This window comes from Danio aesculapii, chromosome 15 (genome assembly GCF_903798145.1).
Source record: "Danio aesculapii chromosome 15, fDanAes4.1, whole genome shotgun sequence".
NCBI classification, from domain to species: Eukaryota; Metazoa; Chordata; class Actinopteri; order Cypriniformes; family Danionidae; genus Danio; species Danio aesculapii.
The window spans coordinates 36,641,543-36,658,998 of NC_079449.1; the positions used below are offsets into that span (position 1 = coordinate 36,641,543).

A 17,456-nucleotide genomic window follows, 5' to 3' on the forward strand; every position below is an offset into this window, starting at 1 on the left:
AATAATAAAAAAAAGAAAAAACTTAATTGCAAATTAATTTAAAACTAATTTTCTTACTCAAAACAACCTCATGGACAACAAGCAATCTGGCTTTAAGAAAGGCCACTCAACTGAGACTGCCCTGCTCTCGGTCGTGGAGGATCTCAGACTGGCTAAAGCAGACTCTAAATCATCTGTCCTCATCTTGCTGGATTTATCAGCTGCTTTTGACACTGTAAACCACCAGATCCTGCTATCTACGCTTGAGTCACTGGGCGTCGCAGGCACTGTTATTCAATGGTTCAGTTCTTACCTCTCGGACAGGTCATTCAGGGTGTTGTGGAGGGGAGAGGTGTTCAACCTACAGCATCTAAACACTGGGGTACCTCAGGGCTCTGTTCTTGGGCCACTTCTCTTCTCTATCTACACGGCATCTTTAGGAAGTCATCCAGAAACATGGTTTTTCCTACCACTGCTATGCTGATGACACCCAGCTATACCTCTCTTTTCACCCTGATGATCCCTCGGTTCCAGCTCGCATTTCAGCCTGCCTGTCAGACATTTCACACTGGATGAAAGATCATCATCTCCAGCTTAACCTCACGAAAACGGAAATGCTTGAAGTTTCTGCCAACCCGACTCTTCACCATAACTTTTCAATCCAGATGGATGGAGCAACCATCACTGCATCCAAAATGGTAAAAAGCCTTGGAGTAACGATTGATGACCAACTGAACTTCTCTGACCACATTTCTAGAACTGCTCGATCTTGCAGATTCGCACTCTATAACATCAGAAAGGTCCGACCCTTCCTATCTGAACATACAGCTCAACTCATTGTTCAAGCTCTTGTTCTTTCCAAACTGGACTATTGCAACTCTCTGCTAGCCGGGCTACCAGCTAGTTCTATCAAACCTCTTCAGCTGCTTCAGAACGCAGCAGCACGAGTGGTCTATGATGAACCCAAAAGAGCACATGTCACTCCGCTACTCACCCGTTTGCACTGGCTGCCAGTTGCTGCCCGCATCAAATACAAAGCTCTGATGTTTGCTTACAAAGCGACCTCTGACTTTGCTCCTTCGTATCTGCTCTCACTTCTGCAGATATATGTGCCCTCCAGAAACTTGCGTTCTGTGAATGAACGTCGGCTCGTTGTTCCATCCCGAAGAGGGAAGAAATCACTTTCCCGAACTCTCACATTCAATCTGCCAAGTTGGTGGAATGAACTCCCTAACTACATCAGAACAGCAGAGTCACTTGCTGTCTTCAAGAAACGACTAAAAACGCAACTGTTTAGTCTCCACTTTCCTTCCTAATCTGCAACTGACATGTAGTATCGTTCAGGAGGCAGGTCCAAATGATTTTAAAAAACAACGATGAAGAGTTGAACTTAGTTTTTAAGTTCAAGGTTGACGACTTTGATTATACCGTACATGTCACTACGGAAGTAATGAAGTGTTTTGGATGCGGCGTAGTGGGGCATGTTATACGCTCTTGCCCTAATGGAAGGAGCGCAACTCGTGCGGCCGAAATGCCGGCCGCTATAATAGGTGTGAGAGAAATGCCGGCCGCTAAAATGGATATAAGAGAAATGCCAGTCGCGATAGCGGATGAGGGAGAAATGTCAGCCGCTATAGTGGATAATGTAAATGATTTGCAGGATGCTACAGTAGATGACGAGGCTGAAATGTCCCCCGCTATAGTGGATGATGCGGCTGAATTACCGGCCGCAACAGTTGATAATACAGCTGGTGCTTCGAGCGAACTGCGAGAGAATTTAGAGGCAGATTATTCTGATCGAGAAGATGATGAAATGGAACAAAGTGAGCAGCAAGTACATCATAGGATTGATAAATTTCTAAATGTTGAACTTACAGCGACAAGAATAGCGGAGTCAGTTTTATTTGACGAGGATGATGTATTGATTGATGATGAGTTATCCAAAGTGTCAAATAAAAGAAAAAGCCCAGAAAATAAGTCAAAAACTGAGCAAATTACAAAAGTGTCAAAAATGCAATCAATGGTTGGTTTGTCACAGTCTCAGGAAAGCGTAAGCACACAGGAAGGTGAAAGTGAATGTGGAGGTGCACAAATGGAACTAGAAGGTGGTTACCCTTTTAATAGAATTCAAGCCTTTTTGCAAAAAACAAAGGGAATGAGGTCTGTTAAAGTTGATGAGTTTTTTCCAGATTTGAAGCTGTTCCTCGGCTCAGTTAGGTTTTTCATGAAAAACACAGACCATACTCAAACTTTCACTGATCAGGAAATATTCCGTCTCAGGAAGTTGGTGGTTAAAGTCAAAGCCCAAATAGCAAGTGATGGCTAAGTGTTTTTTGTTAAGTTTTTTCCTTTTTTGTTGCATTTATTTTGTTGTTTTGTTAAAATGGAATTTTATTTTTATTATGTGTGAAGTAAAGCTGGGCTCATTAAATATTAATGGTGCCAGAGAAGATGTTAAGAGATTTGCTTTATTTAATTTATTTAAAATGAAGAAGTTAAATGTTATTTTTGTTCAAGAAACGCATAGTACAGTTGAGATTGAAACAAATTGGAAAAAGGAATGGGATGGACAAGTGTATCTTAGTCATAAAAATAATAACAGTGGAGGTGTTGGTATTCTCTTTTCTAAAGGTTTTTCACCTATTTCATGTGTAACTGAAGAAATGGTTAAAGGCCGGTTGTTAAAAATACAAGCTGTTTTTGAAAATGTAAAGATTAATTTTATTAATATATATGCTCCAAATTTATGTACTGAAAGAATTATATTTTTGAATATTTTAAGTACAGTATTAAGTAAATGCAGTGAAGATGAATTAATGTTTCTGGGTGGTGATTTTAATTGCACTGCAAATGCAGCTCTTGATCGAAATCATCCAGAACCGCATGGAGCAAGTATGAAAAACCTTGTAAAATTAATTGAAACAAATGATTTATGTGATACCTGGAGATTTTTTCATTCCACCCAACGTCAATATACCTGGACTCACACGAAGTATAATAGTTTATCTCTAGCAAGACTTGATAGATTTTATTGTTTTAATTATCAAACAAACATTCTTAGGGGTTGTTCAATACATCCAGTTGGTGTATCTGATCATTCTCTTGTTCAGGTTTCCTTTTTTGTTAAAAGAGTAAAATGTAACAGTGCTTATTGGCACTTTAATCTGTCTTTACTTTCTGATAAAGTTTTTATTGAAGCTTTTAAGTATTTTTGGAGTGGTTATACAAAAACAAAAACAGAATATAATTCATTACAGCAGTGGTGGGATATAGGAAAAGGAAAAATAAAGCAGTTATGTTTGCAATATACTCTGAATGTCACAAAAGACATGACTAAGTCCATAAAAGCTTTGGAAAATGAAATTGAACAATTTCAACAATTGGCAAACCAAACTAAAGATAGAGAACATTTTAACAATCTAAAAAAAAGAAGTTAGCTCTATCTAGTTTTTTGGGTTTTTCTACTCGGGGTGCTTTAGTCCGGTCACGTTTTCAGAACATTGTTAAAATGGATGCTCCATCTCACTTTTTCTTTGGTCTTGAACGAGAGGATGGTCAAAAAAGGCTGATACATTCATTGCGGGATAGCAATGGGCAGCTGTTGAAAGAACCTGGAGAAATCCGAAAATGTGCAGTTGGTTTTTATGAGAAACTCTTTAAAAATGAGCTTCAGGAGAACACTGAAATGGCTGAATCTTTTTATAGAGAGTTACCTAGAGTTCCTGAAGAATCTATAGTGGAATTGAGTGCAAAGATCTCTGCTGAGGAGCTCTATTCTGCATTGCAGAGCCTAGAATTAAGCAAGGCTCCGGGTATTGACGGACTTCCTGTTGATTTCTACAAGGCTTTTTGGCCGGTGCTTAGTGAGGATCTACTGCTGGTCCTCAGGGACAGTCTAAGTAAAGGGCTGTTACCTTTGAGCTGCAGAAGAGCTATTCTCACTCTTCTCCCCAAGAAAGGGGATTTACAGGAAATTAAAAACTGGAGACCAGTTGCTTTGCTCTGTACTGATTATAAAATCTTGTCCAAGGTGTTGGCTTTTAGGCTAAGAACAGTAATGGAGTCTATTATTCACGTGGATCAGACTTATTGCATTCCGAATAGATTAATTTCTGATAATATTTTCTTAATTTGTGACTTTGTAGATCTTTATAGATCATTAGGTTGTGAAAATGCTTTAATATCTTTAGACCAAGAAAAAGCTTTTGATAGAGTCGAGCACCAATATTTGTGGCAAACGCGTGATGCTTTTGGTTTTAGCACTACATTCATTAATATGATTCGAGTCTTGTACAGTGACATTGAGAGTACATTGAAAATCAACGGTGGTTTAAGCGCTCCTTTTAAAGTTCAGAGGGGTATAAGACAAGGATGTTCACTTTCTGGTATGTTATACTCTTTGGCAATAGAGCCTCTTTTACAAAATTTGAGAAGTTCTCTTTAAGGTGTACATATTCCTGGTTGTGAAACAGTTTTTAAGTTATCTGCTTATGCTGATGACATTGTTGTTCTTGTCAACAAGCAAAGAGACATTGACACATTGGTGAAAAATATTAAAGTTTTTAGTGTGTTATCTTCTGCTAAAGTAAATTGGGACAAGAGTAAAGCTATAACTTTTAGTGAAAAAATTAGTAAGAAACTTGTTTTACCAGGTGGTTTAAGCTGGAGTATGGAGGGTTTTAAATATCTTGGAATCTATTTGGGTGATGAGACTTTAATGTGTAAAAATTGGGAAAATGTTCTAGAGAAAGTTGAAGGACGCTTAAAGTGGAAGTGGATTTTACCACACATGTCTTTTAGAGGTCGAACACTTGTTATCAACAATTTGGTGTCTTCAATGTTGTGGCATCAATTAATAAGTATTGACCCTCCAGTACAGATGCTTGCAAAAGTACAATCAATTCTAGTGGACTTTTTTTGGGACCGAATGCATTGGGTCCCACAGAGCGTTTTGTTTTTGCCTAAAGAAGAAGGAGGCCAAGGTCTTATCCATCTTACCAGTAGAGGTGCTACCTTTCGATTTCAATTTATACAGAGGTTTCTGTTTGGACCAAAAGATCTTGTTTGGAGACCCTTAGCCAGAACTATATTGTCCCAAGGAAGCAAACTGGAACTTGCAGACTCGTTGTTTTTAATGAACATAAGCCCTAATAAGCTGAAAAATCTTCCTAAGTTTTATCAAGGTCTCTTTACTGTGTGGGGACTGTTTTGTAAACAAAGAACAACAACAGGGGAGTCGTTATTATGGCTCTTGAAAGAACCTGTTGTGTATGGAACACGTTTCAACGTAGAGGATATTAAAGGACCTTCTGTTATGCAGTCATTCATTTCGACTGGAATTGTCACTCTCAGACATGTAGTGGATCTATGCGGACCAGACCTTTCTAATCCTCAAAATCTGGCAGTTCATGTGGGAGTAAAATCGGTTCGGATCATTGAGCAATTACTTGCTATTTGGAAAAGCAAACTTGCAGAAACTGAACTTTCTTTTTTGAATGAGTACTGCAATGGACAATGTCTGTCAAACCTTGATGCATCTTTTCCTAATATGTTACTACTTCCTGAATTTAAAGAATGCACTGGTCATTTTTTGGAATCTGAATTTTCTGTCACAAATGATTTGAAAAACATTAAAGGAAAAGCTATGTATAACCTGTGTATAAAAGTGTTAAACAAAAATAGACTAAATGGTAAGGTTGACACTCCTTGGAGAGCTCATTTAAGGGTTGGAAATGAGATCAAACCTGAATGGCGAGCATTGTATAAACCACCGTTGACAAAGAGGGTAGGTGACTTGCAATGGAGAATTCTGCATGGTAGTTTGGCTGTTAATGCTTTTATTTCCATGATAAATCCTAATGTTAATGATCAATGTCCTTTCTGTCAGCAGAGAGAAACCATTTTTCATAGTTTTTCCGACTGTGGCAGATTGAATGCTTTGTTTCGGTTATTGCAAAAGATGTTTATAATGTTTGGAGAAAAGTTTTCAAAACAAATGTTCATTTTTGGTTTTAAATATTGTCAAAAATGGAGAGTGAAATGTCAGTTGCTTAATTTTGTAATTGGTCAAGCAAAAATGGCTATCTACTTAAGTAGAAGAAACAAGATAGAAGGTTTTTTAGACAGTGATGTGAGTACAGTTTTTGTCAGATCAGTGAAAGCCAGATTGAAAATTGATTTTGACTATTTCAAATCTACCAATAATGTAGAACAGTTCATAAACATTTGGTGTTTTAAAAATGTATTATGTATGGTTGAAGAAAATATGTTGTTTTTTGGGGTGATGTTGAGTTGAATTAGAGGTCTATTTTCATATGGTTTTACTTTTGAAAGGTTTTTTTACTATTGAAAATGTAAAAAGCCTTCTGTATGATAATGATTTGAAAGTTGTAAAGTAATAAAGAGATTTTGGACTCTCTCTCTCTCTCTCTCTCTCTCTCTCTCTCTCTCTCTCTCTCTCTCTTTTTTAAAAAAAATAATAAAATTTTTTTACTAATGCTTTGCTTCTTAGACTTTACACACCTGAAACTTGTCTATAGCACTTGTTCACTGCTGTTCTTATAGTTGTGTAAATTGCTTCCTTGTCCTCATTTGTAAGTCGCTTTGGATAAAAGCGTCTGCTAAATGACTAAATGTAAATGTAATTCAAATTAGAAATGACATTACGTGATTCAGAAATCAGATTTTATCAATAACCTTGATTAAGAGCTGCTATAATTAATCAATAATTGTTATAGAAAAGGCAAACCAAACACCTATTAACTATTAATGAAATTAAAATTTCCAAATAGTAATAATGTTGGTTAAGACTAACACTCAGTGAGGTTGTCATTAAAATCATAAACACAATTATGATTTAATTAATCAGCAAGCATCCCTGCAAACTATAGTTATGAGAATAAATCAATTTCTAAATCAATGATGATAGCAAATGGGTATTCCTGATGTCATTAAATTAGATCAAAAATGTTTAATTAAATTAATCAATAACTGTTATTGAGGTAGGGCAGCCAATCATCAATGAACTATTAAATGAAATTAAAATTTCAGAATAGTGATTGTGTTTGTAAAGTCCCAGGAACAATAAATGTTATGATTAAATTAATCAGTAAACACTACTTATAAATCTTGTTACTTCTTACTTCTACTTACTTCTAATATCAACAGTCATAGGAAATGGTTGTTCCTATAATGTTAGTAAGTTTCAGAAGAAAATCATTAATCATTAATTAAGCATTAATCTGATTGAGCAATCAAAAGCATTAAGTTATAGTCATAAACTATAATTCATTGCTAATAAACCAACAACTTATGAGCATTTGGATTGATAAAACAGGCCAGGTTAAGCAGGAAAAACATTTGACAAATGTGATTAAACCAGCGATGAGATCGCGTACAGTAAGGTTTATTAAATCCGCATTAGTCAAAGACTTTTCCAAGAAAGGGGAGAAACTGAGAAATAAGGCAAATAGCCTAAAAAGTGAGAAATCAAGATTAAAATTCTCGCTAGCGTGAGTTGGGTTGTCACTTCAACTTAACACACTGCATTCAAGACCACAAGAGCGCTAACCACTAGCCTTCAATGCTACAGCCATACCACACACTTCAATGCAACAGTGTGAGCTTCAGTTAGCTTAGCCTTGTGCTAATGTCTACAGCCGATGCACGTGCGGGGGACTGCGCCTGCGCACTTGAAAGTTATTTCGAAAAAGTCTCCCATGACTCTCGGTAGGCTGTTACTATGACGACGTACACAGAACGAACCAATATGCGGTTATGCACACAAGCTTACATGAGTCACGTGAAATGGTGGCACATTTCACATTGCTCAACAGAATATAGCACTATTAAGATCTCGGCGGATCCCAGCGCTCTGTGTCGAGACTATGCACAATCAACGACACTTGTGGATTAAACCACACATGTTACTTGATCAAGAGAAGTTCTCCCGTGAGAATACGCTCGGCCGCTCGCTGGAGCGCAGCGCTCTGAGTTCACTAAACTCTGATGCTAGTGAATTAAATGGCAAAAGACAGTTAGCTACTCTGTGCTTAATTTGCCCAGGGAGAAATGCACAGTTAGTCTTTAAAGCTGGGACACGCACCTTTAAATCAACTGTGAAGGCCTTATAGGAGAAAGAATAAGGAACACGCTTATTGTTTCTCAATCCGTGCGCTTTACAGCGACTTATAGCTTTTGTCTCGTGGACAATAACTATTTACTGCAGTTCGCTTTCTCAAAAGCACTCGAGTTGCGCATTCGTGCGTTTAAACACACTGGTACCACAATAAATCATACAGCAACACAACAACTTTGTTTCTCTGTCTCTGATCTATTCTTCCGGACAAAATAGAAAAGATAAACAAAGTTTTTGTGCTTAAAAGTCAGATCGTGCTGTGCCCAAAAATTCTCCACCATTATTATGTAGGGGATCAACCTACGTTTTAAGATCAATCAGGGATTTAATAGCTCATTTCAATGAACCGGATCTTGAAGATTCGAATCATTGATTCAGATTGAATCAGATTAAAAGATTCACACTTTATCTACCATTTGTCCTGCAAATAGAAGACATCGTATCTTACCAATCTTGTTAATATTATTTACGTGGCCAACGATAATAACATAACACAGTATTGGGTTAACTTTTAGTAAGGTAACAAGATCTACAGCTCGAGGCAATGACTTAGAAGCACATAAACAAGAACACAGTTCTTACAAACTGAGAACAAAGATTTATTGAGCTACACTACGATACATGAAACTAACTACGTAATAAGCAAACAACAAACAAACGCACACACACATTCACACATACACACAGAGGCAGTTCAGATGATGTAAGATGAGTTGAACAACCGTCCCAAATTAATTCTAATACTTACAAGATCTTAGAATAACACCTGAGAAACCACAAAAGCAGAGATATGGCTTATTTTTAACTGCTTAAGATCAATCTGCACCAGATCAGCAAGAGACAACATTATTTTGTGGTACTTGCGCCCTTTTTGCCGAAGTCGAATTTCCCTCGCCGGCTGGCCTCGGGGAAACACAGTGCTCCTGATTGGCTGGTGGCTTCTGTGTCGTCCTTGGGATTCCCTCGCTCGTGAGTGGGTCGTTCTGGGTTACCGAGGTGACGGACTGCTGAGAGTCGGTTTGCGGAAGTTCGTGCGGTTTCGGCGGTCCGAAACTTAAGAGGTTTGCATGGAGTGTTCGTGGTGACCCAATCGCGTGGCGGCGCAGTGTCCGAGCAGGCGAACGGGGGCAGAAAGCAAAAGCATGTGCAAGCCAGCTAATGCAAAAAGCAAAGTTTCTTTGTTGCAGGGTGTTTTTAAGTGACCTGGTTTGGTCCATCCCCATGGCACTGTCTTCCAAAGAGCAGTTCCCATGAAGGGCGGGGCCACGCCCCGTACCATCATAGAAAGGGTTAATAATTAACAGACTGCATGTAGAATTCTCGTGGTAAGTTTTGTGACTATATCACATCAAAGGTTACACAACGAATACTGTTTGTGCTACTAGTTTTTCATTTACACCAATCTATTGCAAATGTCACTAGCTTTCGTTCAATACCAGACATCATACATTTCAGACACATACAGATCATTTTAATCTGCAATAAGGGTTAAAACAACACATTAATTAACCTGGTTGGTTGGAATAAACATAGCATATGAGGAAAACCATGGCATATTATTCAAAGATACATCTGCCTTAGTTTTGACAATTTAAAAGTTTGTCTTTCATTCGTATGCATTATTTTCTCTTTGTCTCTATGAAATTGTACATCTGGCAGGATGTGCCAGAGGCGAGCACATGACCATGTAGCGGAGTCATTCAAAAGTCTCGTGAGGCCATTCCCGCTGAAAATCCTGTAAAGCCCCATTGTTTAAGTTTATTAGTCATTTACTAGTTAGCTGAAGGGTACCAGAACATTTGCAGCCAAAGTATTGATTCTGCAATTCAAGTCAATGGTGCTCTGTGATCGTGATGGTATAAGCCCTCAAGCCAGTTCAATAACAGACAATTTGGCACCTAGTTTCTGAGGTTTCAGATTTAACTCGTGCTGTTCACTGCGATAGGCCATGAGTTACTACAAGGCCCAGAGACTCTTATAAAAGAAATGCCGTTTTCATGTGTTATATGGAGAATATATATGGAGAATTACAGTTAATAATAATCCTTATAAACAATTAATTTACAGTGCATCCAGAAAGTAGTCATAGCGCTTCACTTTTTTGTGAAATTGTCAAATTGTTGCAAATTTATTAAAAATAAGAAACCTGAAAAAGCATATGTACACAAGTATCAGCTTATCAGCTTAGAGCTTTGCTGTGAAGCTCTAAATTGAGCTCAGGTACATTTTGTTTATAGTGATCATTCTTGAGATGTTTCAGCAGCTTAATTGGAGTTCACCTGTGTTAAATCCAGTTGATTGGACATGATTTGAAGAGGCATACACCTGTCTATATAAGGTCCCAGGCTTGACAGTGCATGTTAAAAGCACAAACCAAGACTGAAGACAAAGGAATTGTCTGTAGACCTTCGAGACATCATTGTCTAGAGGCACAAGGCTGGGGAAGGTTACAGAAAAATTTCTGCTGCTCTGAAAGTTCCAGTGAGCACAGTGGCCTCCATCATCCGTAAGAGAAAGATGTTTGGAACCACCAGGACTCTTCCTAGAGCTGGCCGGCCATCTAAGCTGAGTGATCGAGGGAGAAGGACCTTAGTCAGGGAGGTGATCAATAACCCAATGGTCACTCAGTCTGAGCTCCAGCATTCTTCTGTGGAGAGAGGAGAACCTTACAAAAGGACAACCATCTGTGCAGCAATCCACCAATCAGGCCTGTATGGTAGAGTGGCCAGGCAGAAGCCACTCCCCGCCTGGAATTTGCCAAAAGGCATCTGAAGGACTCTCAGACCATAAGAAACAAAATTCTCTGTTTGGAGAAAACCTGGCATTGCCAGGCTAATACCATCCCTACAGTGAAGCATGGTGGTGGCAGCATCATGCTGTGGGGATGTTATTCAGCAGCAGGAACTGGAAGACTAGTCAGGATAGAGGGAAAGATGAATGCAGCAATGTACAGAGACATCCTGAATGAACCTGCTTCAGAGTGCAATTGTCCTCAGACTGGGGCGACGGTTCATCTTCCAGCAGGACAATGACCCAAAGCACACCGCCAAACTATCAATGGAGCGGCTTCACAACAACTCGGTGAAGTGGCCCAACCAGAGCCCAGATGTAAATCCTATTGAATATTTCTGGAGAGATCTGAAAATTGCTGTACACCGTCGCTTACCATCCAACCTGATAGAGCTTGAGAGGTACTGCAAAGAGGAATTGGCAAAAATTTCCAAAGACAGGTGTGCCAAGCTTGTGGCATCATATTCAAAAAGACTTGAGGCTGTAAGTGCTGCCAATAGTGCATCAACTAAGTATTGAGCAAAGGCTGTGAATATTTATTGACATGTGATTTTTCAGGTTTTTTATTTTAAATAAATTGGCAACAATTTCAAAAAATCTTTTTTTTTATATATTGTCATTATGGGCTATTGCGTGTAGAATTTTGAGAAAATAAATTAATTTAATCCATTTTGGATTAAGGCTGTAACATAAAAAATGTCGAAAAAGTGAAGTGCTATGAATACTTTCCAGATGCACTGTATAAAATATATAATATAATGTTACAGATCAAACAACATAATGAATTATAAGATGAATGCATAATATCCTTGCATAATGATCACTGCAAACCTGAGGGGTTCATTTTATATATAAATATAACATAAAAAAGAAAACAATGCAAAAATATAATATAAAAAATATATATAAAAAACACAATTTTATGCTAGTTGATAACTGAATATAAGTCAACACAAGTGCCTTATCAGAGAGTAACATCACTGTTCTGGTCACCGAACACGTGCCTGTTAAATGAGCTATAAAAGATTTATAGACCTATATTTGACAGATGCAATCAATAAATACTTGACCATTTAACATCAATACATCATTTAAGGGCATTCTACATTGACATTGATAAAATCTGTTGTCAAGATTAGGCTTTTTAGTAAGGGAATTAAATGTAATTTAAAGTCTTGTCCACCATTATTGTCCCCCACAGCATGTAAAATAACCAGACTTTCAGCAAAGCCTCATAGTTCTCTACCAGTTTTCTTACTATTCAGGTGTTAGATGTTAAAGGTGTTAAAAAAACTAAGATCTGGACAAGTTCTTGTTGAATGCTTAAAAAAATTTAAGCAGAAACCTATTGCATGCAAATGTGCTTGCTGGTGTTGCTATGAAAACTTGTTACCATCCATCTTTAAATTATAGCAAAGGAGTAATCCGTACCAGAGAAGACATGAAAAAGACTGATATTACTACAGAGTTAATGCCTCAAGATGTAATACATGTTAAAAGAATCACAATCAGGAAAGAAGATTGTCTCATAAAATCAGGAACATATATTTTTAACTTTTAATAGACCTCTACTTCCATAAAAATTCTAATTTGATGCTTAAGTGTAAATGTTGAGATTTTTACACATAATCCACCCTGGCATTTCAACTGCCAAAAGTTTGGACATGGATTGGCTGGTTGCAAAAACAGGTCTACTTGTGTAAACTGTGGAGAGGAAAAACTTGGTAAGCAATGTAAAAAAACAACAAAGTACAGCAACTGTGCTGGAGAACATCCAACCTCATCCAAAGACTGTCCTACAGAAAAAGAAATCTTTAAAATTAAGTGCTCTAAGAAGGTGAGCTGCTTAGAGGCTCGGAAACTTGTAGAGAACTCTTCATTCTTTAAATTGGAAAAGACTTTTGCACCTGTGATGAAAACACAACTACAGTCTGTGGAGGTTCAGATAGACGTAACATAGATTAATGAAACATTTTAAGAAATAAAATCTCAAACTCCAGTAAATACAAAGTTTGTTGATCACCAAAGTCAGATTGTGCTCCATCAGACTCAAGTAAATCACAAAGGAAATTCATCTACAGAACAAAAGCACTCATCCAAAAGTAAAAATTACAAGAAAACAAATCCTCAAAAAAAAAAAACAAGCCAATTGGGACTTCTGAATCTGAATTACAATGTCTTGCTTACATTTATCACGCCCTGGCTTTCTGTCTCCAAGATACCCATCTTACTCCAGAGAGCAATATCTCAACCACAATATCTGGATTTGTTTAATGCAAGACCTAGCTATATTCGACCATTCAGTGTATGGATCAGAACACAGATAAAAAACTTAAATCTAAATTTGATTTGCCCGGTCCCACCATGGAGGTTAAATAAGTTGCATGTAAATCTGGATCTGAGCAAGCATAAGAAGATTGATACTTTTCCACATACATATCAACAAGAAGTTTCTGACATAAGGAATTTGTATCCTACTCATATAAACCTATATACACAGATGGATCAAAAAAGGACAGTCATGTTTCAGCGGCAGTAGTAATGGGTCAATTACACTATGGCATTCGTATTCCAGATCAAAGCTCAATTTTTACAGCTGAAGCAAAGGCTCTATTTTTGGCATTGAAAATGCTGAAGAACGCATATTTTATTTTATTTTATTTATTTATTTATTCTGACTCAAAATCTTGCTTACAAATATTGAATTCTTTTAAACTGGAGCATCCCATTGTTATTGACATTTTTATCAAAGTAAACTACAGAGAACATTTTATAATGTAGTTTTCTGCTAGATCACAGGACACATTAGACTATTTGCAAATGACCAAGCCAACAAAACAGCCCTAACAGGAAAGATAAAGTGCAAAATCCCATCTTCAGATTTAAAGCCACCAATAAAAGGCTACATTCTTAACAAATGACAAGCAAAATTGGATCAGTGCTCAAAAAATTTTTTTTGAAATCCAGCCTGAAATAAAAAAGAAATAATAAGACATGATGAGATTGTTTACAGAAGATGCCGAATTGGACACACAAGACTCACACATTTAATCAAAGCAAAAGTACCCCAAAAATGTCAATATTGCAACAGAAACCAAACTGTTAAACATATTCTTGTGCAATGCCCTATTTTGAATTGTTATTAGACAACAATTTTTATCTGGAGAGACTTTAAATAAAATATTTTTAAATGTGAATCCTTCTAAAATTGTAAAATTTTCAAGAGTAAACCTTAAAAAACAGTTTTAGATTTTTATTGTGTATATTATCATTATTGTATGTATTTTATCTTGTGTATTATGTATTGCTGTTGATGACTTTGAATTGTTAGATTATTTTTATAATTATAGAAAAGTGTTAGTTATAAAACGTGGTAAACTTTTTTTTTTTTTTTTGCCATGACATAGCCATAGAAGCTGATATGGCAATAAACTCAAAATTCTCTCTCTCCTACTATTCAAAACGCTCATGTGAACTAGTCGCGAGTGGTAGAGGGTCAGCAGAGGGTAAAACGAAGAAAGAGGGGCTGGTGAGTGATCTGAAGTGCTCTTTTATCCAGGGTGGTCTTGTGGCCCATTTCCACTAACTAAGTGATATGGTGCGGTTCGGTACGCTTTTATGGCCGTTTCCTGTCAAAAGTTACCAAAAAGCGAACCGTACTGTAACACGTTTTGAGTACTCTTTTGAAAGGGTACCTAGCACTACAAAAGGGTACCAAAACGCAGAGCCAGATGTGCAGCTGATTGGTTTACAGAGATACATCACTGGCTCGTGCACAAGCAGGAGAATGAAAACAAAGCAAGTCCCATTTTTAAATATACAGCCAAGACATTACGCTATAATAATATATACATATAATAATGAGCAATGGTCGACCTGACCATCTTAAGGAATAGCCACAAAGCCAGGAACAAAATCTGCCGTGTCCTGTTGTATGAGATTAATGCTAACATTATTATCTAACATAAAGCTCTTATTTCTTATGCGCCGTTGCTATTCCAGGCTAAATGTTAACATTATGACCTAATGTTAAGTTATAAAGCTTTTATTTCTTCTGTGCTGATGCGTTTTAAGGCTAAATGCTAACATTACAATCGCATGTAATGTTAAAAACCTTCATCATTTTCATTGTGAACAACATACTTTAAAGTGCAGCTTTTTTAAAATATATAACACATTTATAAGTACAGCAGGAAAGTTCCCGTTGAAAACAGAACTCAGTTTTTTTTTATATATTAAATATGGGAGGTAGACACTTTAAGTGACAGTTAAAAATACCCTGTCTAATAATAAAGGAAACAATTAAACAACACAATGTAACTCCAATCAATCACACTTCTGTGAAATGCGACTGCCACATAGGAAGCAACACTGATTGATAATCATTTTCACATGCTGTTGTGCAAATATAATAGACAACAGGTGAAAATTGTGGGCAATTAGCACAAAGCCCCCAATAAAGGAGACACAGACCAATTCTCAGTTCCTATGCTTTCTGGCTGATGCTTTAGTCACTTTTGAATACTGGCAATGCTTTCACTCTGGTAGCATGAGATGGAGCCTTTAACCCACAAACAGTGGCTGAAGTAGTGCAGCTCATCCAGGATGCTACATCAATGCGAGCTGTGGCAAGAAGGCTGTGTCTACCAGGAAACAGGCCAGTACATCGCGAGACATGGAGGAGGCCTCAGAAGGGCAACAACCCAGCAGCAGGAACACTGCCAGAGCCCTGCAAAATGACCTCCAGAAGGCCACAAATGTGCACGTGTCTGCTCAAACGGTCAGAAACAACTTCCATGAGGGTGATATGAGGGCCTGACGTCCACAGGTGGGGGTTGTGCTTATAGCCCAACACAGTGTAGGATGTTTGAGTTTTGCCAGAGAACACCAAGACTGACAAATTCACCACTGGTTCGCTGTGCTCTTTATAGATGAAAGCAGGTTCACACTAAGCATATGACAGAGTCTGGAGACACTGTGGAGAATGTTCTGCTGCCTGCAACGTCCTCCAGCCTGACCGGTTTGGCAGTAGGTCAGCAATGGTGTGGGGTGGAATTTCTATGGAGGGCCGCACAGCACCTTCCATGGCTCACCAGAGGTAATCTGACTGCCATTAGGTATTGCGATGAGATCCTTAGACCCCGTGTGAGCCCACATGCTGGTGTGGTTGGCCCTGGGTTCCTTATAACACAAGACAATGCTAGACCTCATGTGGCTGGAGTGTGTCAGCAGTTTCTGAAAGATGAATGCATTGTTCATCTGTTCCCCAGACTGAATCCAATTGAGCACATCTGAGACATCATGTCTCGTTCCATCCACCAATGCCATGTGGCACTACAGACTGTCCAGGAGTTGGTGGATGCTTTAGTCCAGGTCTGGGAGGATATCCCTCACGAGACCATCCACCACCTCATTAGGAGCATGCCCAGGCATTGTAGGAAGGCCATACAGGCAGGTGTAGGTCATACACACTACTGAGCCTCATTTTGACTTGTTTTAAGGACATTACATCAAAGTTGGATCAGCATGGAGCTGGCTTTCTACTTACATTTTAAGTGTGACTTCAAATTAAGAGCTGCAGTAGCTGCAAATTGAATTGAATTCATTAATGTGAAGGGAAAATTTTGATTTGGGGTTACATTCAGTATGGAGTATGCAAGAGATCTGCAGAGTGGATGACAACATCAAAAGCCTGAGGTATTAAGACATTTGTGCTGCCCATTACATTACAAACCTCAGGAGATGGCAAATTCTCCAGCTGGATGGTGCTCCTCATACTTCAGCCTCCACATCAAAGTTCCTGAAAGCAAAAAAGGTCAAGGTTCTCCAGGATTGACCAGCCCTGTCATCAGACATGAACATTATTAAGCATGTCTGGGGTAAAATAAAGGAAGAGGCATTGAAGATTAATCCAAAGAATCTTGATGAACTCTGAGAGTCCTGCAAAAATTCTTTATGTGCCATTCCAAATGACTTTATTAATAAAGTTAACTTTATTTATTAAGATATTAACTTTATTTATTAAAATAATTCATAGTTGCAGCCCTAAGTTTATTCCTGCACTCAATCCTGTTCAATTCAAGAGTGAAAATGATGATTACACCAATTAACATCTATCTCTAGCATTCACAATCAGAAGCCCATATGACAGTTTCCTATTCTGTGTGCTGTTTACAGTACACCTTTTGTCTTTAGCAGAACTGTGAATGATGTCAATCAGAATCTCTCGTGACCACATTCTCAGGCTTTATTTTGCAGGCCTCAACATTTTTTTTTATCTGGTGATGGCTGCTCATTAACTTACATCCGGTCTTCCATTAAGGATTTCCTTTACTGCATGTGTGCATAATTTGTGCCGTTCTACTGTGTATTGTGTCTGCAGGAAATTTCCTTTTCCTTGTGACCTCTACAGAATAATAGCAGATCCTTTGTCCTTCAGGGCTTGGTCTCATGTGCAGAGTCATGTCATCTGATGCTGGCAGTCTGCCCGCTCTTAACTTTATTGAACTGAAAGTGAAATCTTGAAAGTCCCTTTTATTTTGCATATTGT

General features: G+C 38.0%; 1 protein-coding gene across 2 annotated transcripts in view; it reads left to right on the top strand.

Annotated features, from left to right (window-relative positions):
• prcp (prolylcarboxypeptidase (angiotensinase C)) overlaps positions 1-17,456 on the top strand; it is an 82,318-nt gene that overhangs the window by 9,145 nt on the left and 55,717 nt on the right. The window lies entirely within an intron of this gene.